The sequence below is a fragment of the Typopeltis vanoorti genome, chromosome 3 (genome assembly GCF_054136105.1).
Source record: "Typopeltis vanoorti isolate ZY-2024b chromosome 3, IOZ_Tvanoo_1.0, whole genome shotgun sequence".
NCBI classification, from domain to species: domain Eukaryota; kingdom Metazoa; phylum Arthropoda; class Arachnida; order Uropygi; family Thelyphonidae; genus Typopeltis; species Typopeltis vanoorti.
In genome coordinates, this window is record NC_143551.1 from 154,469,740 (window position 1) to 154,480,000 (window position 10,261).

Here is a 10,261-nt window from a genome sequence, read left to right on the forward strand (position 1 = left end):
TGAAGTGGAATAACATTACTGACGTTCAAGAAAGAGTACGTTTTTTTATGAAGAGGGTGAAATTAACATAACATATTTTCGCTTTTTGTTGTTTTTTATGGATAGAGTGCTGATGTTTCTGCTTTAGTTTTTATGTTTTACTTGCCATGGAAGTGATATGCATCTGCTGTGGCAGTTGCATATGTTGACGATATGGACCTTGGACGATATGTTGTCACATATCGTCCAAGGTCCATGCTTTAATGGTTTGTGTAACAATTTTGGTTTTTTCAGTGTGACCTGATACATTTCATGTATATTTATTTATTTATTTAAATTAAAGTAATAGCTTCCAACTCAGAATATTCATTATTTTTGTCTCCTGAGCCAAGCAATATAGAGAATCACCTACTCTTGTTACAAGTCTGATCAGGACTAAACTTTGACTTGTTGTAAATCAGATTTTATATTGAATAATGTCTATCTGACAAGTTGATAGTTTTTTCGAGAGAGATAATCATTCAAGAAAACACAAAGTGTGAATATTACTATTATTATTATTATTACTATTATTACGGGAAACTCCAGGGAGTCATTGGACTCATCGAGGGAGGCCCCAAATCATATTCATCACAACTATTTGACATTCATACAGTATCCATCATACCTCGCCTTAAACTCATTCACTGTCACAGCATCCACCACAGACTCAGGGAGCGCATTCCACTCATTCACTACTCTAAAAGTAAAGAACCCAGCTCTAACACCTTTACTAACTACACTTTTTCCCAGTTTCCATGGATGTCCCCTAGTCCTCCCAAAACCAGCCCTGTTCTCAAAAATATCTTCTGAATTAATTTTATAGAAACCCTTCAGTAATTTGAATGTCTCAATCATATCTCCCCTCCTCCGCCTATCAACCAATTTTTGCAACCCACAAATCCTCAACCTGTTCTCATACGGTTCATTCCACAGACCTGCTATCATCTTGGTCACTCGCCTCTGGATCCTCTCCACCTCCTCCCCATCAAGAAGAAACCTAGATGATCAAATCTGAGCACAGTAGTCTAGATGGGGTCTTATCAAGGCTCGATACAGAGGAACAATAACCTGCTTGTCTCTGCTTGTCATCGTATTCTTCAGCAACCAAGTGATTTGATGAGCTGTTTTGGTCACTTTTGCAATGTGTCCCCTAAATTTCAATTCCTTATCTACCAACACTCCTAAATCTCGTGCCTCATCAATTTCCTGGAGCACGGTTCCACCAATGCAGTAAACTGCCGCCAATCTTTTCACCCCAAAATGCATAACCTTACATTTTGCCACATTAAACTGACATCCATTCTCCTTAGCCCAGACCTCCAATCTATCCAAATCATCCTGCAAAATTTTGACGTCATCTGCATTCACTATTGCCCTACCCAACTTCGCATCATCCGCAAACAAATGAACTATTCCTCTCAGATCATTTCCTATATCATTTATGAACAAATTAAACAGCAGTGGTCCAGGAACAGATCCTTGTGGCACACCACTAGTCACAGGCCGTCTTGTTGACTCTACTCCCGAGTAAACCACTCTCTGATATCTCTCCGTCAACCACCCTCCTATCCATCTCACCAACCCTATGTCCATTCCCATATGCTGCAATTTACTGATTAGAATTCCATGTGGAATCCTGTCAAAGGCCTTGGCAAGGTCCAGTAGAATCACCGTAAACCCATTACCCTTATCCAGTTCAGCCGTCACTGTGTTATAATACGTGAGCAAGTTACTGAGGCATGACCTACCCTTCACAAAACCATGCTGTCCCCGATACAGTATCCCATTTTCTTCTATCCAATCTTGTATTTTCCTCTTGACTATTTTCTCTAAGACCTTGACAATGATTCCTGATATGCTAATCGGTCGGTAATTTACTACAGCAGTCTTGGAACCACCTTTATGCAGTGGAACTATTTTCTCCTCTTTCCACCCGCTCGGGACTAACCCAGACCCGAGACTCAAATTAAACAAAATGGTCAAGGGTACTGACAATTCTTTAGCTGCTTCTCGTACAACACGAGCTGGTATACCATCCAATCCCACAGATGTATTGACATTGAGGTTATGCAATAGACTACTCACCTCCACTTCATTAACCACAATTCCCGTATAATCTACTGGTTTATTCTTTTCTGCAATGTCACCATCTGGATGATATACTTTTGCAAAGTGCTCACTCAGTAACTCAACTATCTGAACTGATTCAGTTACCTCCCTACCATCGGCATTCTTTAAAATCAATCTGCCATGTACATTTTTCCTTTTACTTGCTACATATCTAAAAAACTGTTTAGGATTCTCTTTAGCCTGCATGGCCAATGTTCTTTCGTAATCCTTTTTTGCTTTTCTTACCACACTCGTCACCCTTCTGGCCTGTGCTTTATACCGTTCATGTGCCTGCCGGTCACCCTTCTCCTTAAATTCCCTCCATAGTTGTTTCTTTTTTTCCAACTCAAGCTTAATGGTGTTATTCATCCATTTAACCCCTACTTGATTTAATATTCGGACTCTAGGTATACAGTCAGCCATTGCTTCATGCAAGCACTTCTTAACTACCTCCCATGCACTATCAACTTCTAGTCCTTGCAGTTGTACATGCCATGGCACTGAACCAATCAAACTCCTAAGCTTGTCATACTTTCCAGCCCGATAATTCCACATGTACCCTGTCTTAATTGAAAATTCTACACCTTTAGCCACCTCCCAAGTTAAGACCCTATGATCACTCTCACCGATTGGTGGCAATGTGGTCATATTTGTTACAGCCAAATCCTCAGATGTAATTACTAGGTCAAGCACTCTCTGACCCCTAGTATTTTCCATTACATGCTGTCGCAGATAGTTATCCCTTAATAACCGCATAAAATCCAGTTCCTTCCTCCCGTGTGTCCTCTCCTCACTCCAATCAATGCGACCATAGTTGAAATCTCCCATAATAATCACCCTCCTTCCACCCATTTCTTCTATTTGCTTGTGCATACTGTCACCACCATCTTTTCCATCACCTGGTCTATAGCAGCACCCAATTGTATATTTAGTTCTGCTAGCCACAATCTCACACCAAATGGCCTCAAATGTGCTCTTTTCTCTATCCTGCAATTCAACTTCTATTCTCCTTGGCTGGAGCTCATCAGCTATCATCAACAATACTCCTCCCCCCATTTTATTCTCTCTGTCATTCCTGAACACACTATACCCATCACATTCAATCCCACTAGTTATATCATCTACAGTCAGCCATGTTTCACTAATACCTATAACCTGTGGTCTGGAAGTGCCAACCACGGCCAAAAACTCTTCCTTCTTGTTCCTAATACTCCTAGTATTAGTGTACATGAATTTAATACCCCCATTAGCCCCAACCCTACCTTGATGCCTTATATTAACTATCCCACTCAGATTTGTTGTCCTTATTTGCTCTGGCATATTATATTCATTCTTACATTCAACTGCCTCCATAAGGACTGTATCTCTACTCCCCCCCCCTAACAAATCTAGTTTCCCTGAATTTGCACATCCACTACATTCAGCAACACTTTCTCAAGTCTTCTTACACCGTAACCATTCAAATGCAAGCCATCCATCTTATATAGATCCTTTCGCCCATCAAACTCACTCCACACATCCACAAATTCCACACCACTCGTCATACATAACCCACGCATAAAGTCATTTGCAATTTTAGCCCTCCTTTTAAACATTTCACTGTCATACCGTGGCAAAAGACTAATCATTCTAACTCTCTCACTCTTTTCTTTTGCTACCTCAAACAATTCATTCAGGTCTTCTATCATTTCCATTTTATCTCCTTTCAAATCATTCGTACCTGCCACAACAATCATTTCTTTCACCCTTTCCTTTTGCTCTCTAATAGACGCAGTTACGTCCTTTAAGGTCGCACCAGGTTGGTACGATTTTGTCAAATCCTCTACTAACACACCTCGTACTAACGAGTCTCCATACAGCACTCTATCCTTCATTTTGTTCATGTTCACATTCATACGTCTATTTTTCCTGTCATACCTTTTATTATTGGTTGGTTCATTCAGTCTACTTTTGTTCATGCACTCTAGCTGCTGTTTTGCTCTTTCTATCGCACTATTCAACAACGCGATCTCACTCAATGCATCTATCTCATCTTTTTTGTTCTCTGAGAAACCATTTATACTATCATTCACACTTTCTACATTCACACTCTCACAATTTTCATGTACAACCTTGCCGTTTCTTGTCATATCCCTGTTTCCTTCATTCTGAAGGTTGACAAAAATATCACACTCACGATCCGAAATACACTTCAATTCCGCATTCTCCCTACATTTTCTACACACATTCAATCCTTTATTATCATCTAACCACATTCCGACCGCACTCCGCAAAGCGTACATTTCACAGCTAGTACACTGACTCATTTCTTTTATGCTACCGTTCTTTGATAACGATGGCGAACCTTCATTACTGGCCGCCATTTTCCTTCGCACAGGTGCCATTACTTATCTGTGACGTGTTTTGTCAAATTATACCCTAATCTTTAATAATTATTCAATTAATAAATAATAGGAAAAAAAGTACAAACATCAGAACATTTAAGTACTAAATATAATTAAATAAAATGAAATATAACTGAATACAGTAACTTAGCTTCGTTTTGTCTTCCACCGTTACGCGTTCGATTCCGACGGTACCAAAATATATTATATCGCGACAGCAACTAACTTCCAAAAAACAACCACTGAAGTACACTCGTATTCAGAGAAACAATTTAGCACTCAAAAACGTAGAAAAACGGGGAAAAAAGCGGACTATTCACCGATTAAAAATCACTTTCTTCTGCACAGCTCAAATTCACCGCCACGTGCTACGGTCAAAGTTCAGCCAGAGTACTTTAAAACCATAAATAACGTCCGCAAACATTATTTTTCTTCATCTTCTTCCTCTTTCTTCTCCCTATCATCACCTTCAACAACAACAAGCTATTCATTATCTTTCATCATCATTACCCACAATTCCTTCTAGTTTAACTTCATTTTCTTCACTTTCATTTATTTTTCTCCTTCATCTTCCGTTATCTTTTTTTTTCTACAAAAACGTTTCCCCTTTTACATCTTCCATCAACTTCTGACTGTGCTGGTTAGACTAGTGGTTACGCGCTTCGCAACCATATTCCTGGGGAAGGAGTGTTTTAGGTTCGATTCTCGTCGACGACATGAGGAGCTCAAGGCTCTTCCTCAGCCATAGCCAAGTTAGCCAGTCTTGGGCGTGGACAGCAGGGTTTTCCCCAGTTTATTGTGGGGTTTTTCCTCCCGCAAAGCAGGCAAACTGGCACCGTGAACGCACACTTCGACAGATATGGGATACTACCGGGAATAAGGAGCAACCAACCTATTCCTCTGGATTATCGGTTATGGAATCTTACGCGGTAAAATATGTAGGCCTTTGTGAAAGCGTAACATACGATGATGATAATGATCAACTTCTTATTGCTGATCTTCTCATTCTCTTGATGGCTGTTGCAGCCATTTCTGCAAGTGACATTGTTCAAATCATTTCCGTAAAATATGGAACATTGTTGTTTATGTGTTTTCTGAAGATAATGGATCTGGAAATTCAATTTACTCGAGCGAAAAATGAAGTGGAGGTCATTAGGACATATCATCCTTCACTGCAAGAACACAGGTCATTTAACTGAGCTGGTTCCGAATAAAATTGGAATATAATTGTTTCTTTAATGATGTTTAATATCCCTCCTGATAATTTTGTTGAATTTTATTCAATATAATTTCTAAGCAACTGTTATATTATTTATAAGTTATAATATTTCTAAATGGGCTCACCGAGCACCGAACAATATTTCCTATTATTCCTCATAATCTTAATAACAACACGCCAAAATATAAGAATGATATTTTAATGAAACAACAATAATCTGACATGCTAAATAATGACCACTGTCATTTATATATCTGCTGAAGCATTGAAAATGTGAATTTCCACAATCATGTTATTTATAAAACTCCAATATGTCGACAATGACATTTCAGAATATGCTTAGCAATTTTAGTTATTAGGAATCTGTAGAAAAACAACTTCTTTTTTTTTTAATTTGATGGAAGATACCTACACTACCGTATAAAATGTAATTTTTGACTCCTCAGTCTCAATAAAAGTGTGCTGTTATACAATATGCAAATTTTTTGCTTCAGTTCTGTATGAAACTACCAATAAGAAAACTCCTGTTATAAATGCTTTTCGGTACGTTGCATTTTTTTCTGCTTGACTAAACCCTGTTTAGTCAAGACATACTTTACGAAAGTACGCAACGCATTCTTATCAATAAAACCTGAAATGTTATGCTTAATAATCAAATAATGATAATTACCTCCATAGTCGATGAAATATATATTTAGGAATGTTGAAGGGTTTCTTCGAAATTATAATTGCTTCGGTAAACGTGTAACTGACTAGTAGACCTCTGAAAGAGGGGAAAAAATAGGGGATTGAATATATTGTCTATTTTGTATACCTTAAACAAGTAATTCAAATAAATGAAGCAAACTGAAACAACTATAAAAATAAGTAAAATATTAAAAAAAAATATAGCGCTCTTAAGTTAGGTTGATTACCATTCATGGATGAGAATCACATAAAATCTCCTTCAATGTTTAATTATTTGATGACTAGAGATTATTATTTATTCAATCTAAATATTTCTATAATTTTTCATATTTGATTAAAATTTAATTTACAAATGGAATTGCCTGACTGCTAATTTCTTTTGTCATTTCGTTAGTATATAATCAGTTTAATTATGTATGATAATCATAATCATAATTCATAATCAGTATTCCACAATCCTTTGTACCTAATCCGAAAATGTTTATTGTCAATAAATAGCTCATGACAATAGCATATGTTAACCTTGTTAGCCGACTCAGTAGAATCTCTGTTGTCTAATTTATAGGTTGAGGACTTCCCCGTCCTACTATATCATGGATATTTATCAGTCCTTTAGATTTGATATGATGTTCGTCATCCCGTATGAGGCTACTTCCCTTAACTGATGTTAAATCTTTCTCTCTCTCTCTCTCTCTCTCTCTCTCTCTCTCTTAGATTGATTCACAATTCATAGTTAACAAGCAGCAACCGGCAGTAAGAATTAACTCCAAACATTATATATAATAGTATGTCAGTTGATAGTGTTATATAAATTGTTAGTGATGGAGATTTTTCTTTATATACCTGATCAACATTTGCAGAAGATATTTGTAATTTACGCATTGTAATTTGCAGCGAATTACGAATAGGTTGGACTAACGAATTATGTATTTCATCATCTAAAAATATGGAATACGCAATTACGAATCAATAATAGAATTCATATAAAGGAAAAGGTTAGATTAACATATACGTCAGCAATAGTCGAATATATCATAGAAATTTAACGATGCAATGCCCTAGCAACATCAAAATAATTAAACAACAGCATCGCAAGTTGTCCGCGAATACAATCAAGAAACTATAGCAGTCTTCGTAGGAAATTCATCTCTGAACGATTCTCTAAACGAGAATCACATCAAATGTATATTCATGAACAGTATAAAGCATATTTGTACCTAATCAGATGAAATTGGAAATTTTATTGGAAAATTGAAAATTTGAATTCCACTCATATCGAAGTGTAGTCTATCCAAAGTTGTGAAAAAATACATAGATATGGTTAATAAAATGACAATAACCAGTAACGTGAAGTGTGTAGAACCCCATCTCAAAGTTCAAGTAATATCCATCAGCCCAGTGTAAATAAAGATTACATTTTATGCATAATTCGCTGGGCATCGTGTTTATATACAGCAACACATAAAAATTATCACATTCCATCTCATCTTCTTTTTCTCTCTTTTTACTTTACGTTGTCCAGGGTTTATTAATTATCGAACGTCAAACCGTTCACAGGATAAGGTGGTCAGCCCTACCCACGGGTGAAAAAAATAATTATGATTATTATTATTGAAAGATATATCAAGAGATATCCAGTGAGTACATCGGTTACCGCAAAAAAGGAAAACAGAAAATAATTCCCGTCTAACTCTGGTCGTTGTGCGACTCACCAACGGCCCAACAAAAACTACATTTATAAAAGCTTGCAAGATTACAAAAGCAGTAGTCAAGGATCTGAAAGGAGACCACGAAAATATCCCAATATTCTTGTCCGAATACTTAACGCCATATTATCAGAAACAATACTACCAAACAAGAAAAATAAAAACAGAAAGAAATTGCAGTTTATACGGATAGGAGACAGCAACATATTCCTTAGAAAAACACAAGACACAAAACTAATCGAAATAAAATCCGTGGAAGACCATTACAGGCTGCCACATTAAAAAGAATATTGAAAACTCGTAAAAAAAGAACAGCACACCAACCTACATGAATGCAGACTATCAACCAGATGTAATCACCCCGGAACATTATACCACATTCTGAAATCAATAACAGAATAGAAACAAGTGATTATCCCCAAAAAAGGACTACCTATTCTCCACATCAACATTAGAAGCATTCAAAAATACTGGCTGAACCTGAAAGCTTATCTGAAAGAAGATAAAGGCAACTTTGTCATTTTAATACTGACTGAAGTATCTACGACAAACGGAGAGGCATCCACCTACCAAATGCCACACTTCCAACAACACAAACACTGTAGACAAACAAAACGAGGTGGTGGTATAATCACATTTACAAATATAAACTAGAAGAAACATTAATAAACTATAAATTAGAATACGTAGAAAAGATATGCATTGAAATTAAAAACACCAAAAAAATAAACTCCTATATATTAAGCGCAATATACAGACCACCCAACGTTAGCACCACAAAATTTCTAGATGAACTAAACAGATGGCTTTCAGCCACGGACGTAGGCGCCTCAGAATACTTGATAATAATAGGAGACATGAATATAAACATTAGGAACATAAATAACAACACAAAACAATACCTAGACCTTCATCAGAATATAACATAACCCTATCCTACCGTCGTATACACGAGAAGAGATAGTCGGAAATAGAACAACCTCATCCTGCATTGATCATATAAATATACGGGCCCCTCCAAAGAGACACACAGCAGCCTTCATAAAATGCACACTGGCAGATCATTATTTCAGAGCATTACAGTTACACACTGAACCAGAACCCCATAAAACTCACTGAGACTATAAAACAGTATTATAGCATTCTAAACGAAACAATAGTAAACAATGAAATCAGAAAAACAGACTGGATGCAGATAGTATGTTTAAACACTGCTGAAGATGTATATAATAATCTTAAACTTGCATTCAATAAAATATATAACAAAGCATTAACAAACATAAAAATACGCTCCAAAACGAAACAAAATCCATGGAATTCAGACAACATATTAACAGACATACAAAGAAAAGATGCCCTATGGAAACCAATTAAGAAGTCGCCAAACAATCTGGCTTTACAAGGTGAATACAAAAGAAAACTGAATCTTCTAACAACACAGATAAGAGCGGCAACACGAAACTACTACAGCAACAAATTAACAAGAAATCAGAACTACATAAAGGAAACCTGGCATCTGATTAATGAAATGCCGGACAATATACACAGAACCACTGCATCAGAAACAATAAAGCACATCTTCGCTTGCGACCCCAAATCCCTCAAACAGCTGGCAAACAACTTTAATCAGCACATCGTGAACTCTGTTCAAAAACTACAAGAAACAACCTTTCTTCACACAAACTAACATTCTCCACTAGGTCCACAAGCTACCCAGTCGATGCGGTTCCCCACAGTAACAAAAGAAGAAATATCACTAGCAATTGAACAATCTAACGCTAAATATATAACAAAACAATATCGCTTTAAAAGGCGATATTGTAAAACAACATCGCCTTGTCCAATTATACAAAAACTGTTAAATAAAATCTTCGAAACGTGACACATACCTGAAACACTATAGACTGCATTAATCACACCCATACACAAACATGGAAAAAGAAACATCATAAGTAATTACACACCCATCGGCACGTTGTCTGTAATCAACCAAATCATGGAGCGCATCGTGCATCAAAAACTCTCCACATACGTCGAAAAATTACAAATCATATCCAAAACACAATATGGCTTTCAAAAAAATAAAGGAACAGCAACATTCCTGGAAGATTTCACAGACCTAATAAACGCTGTAT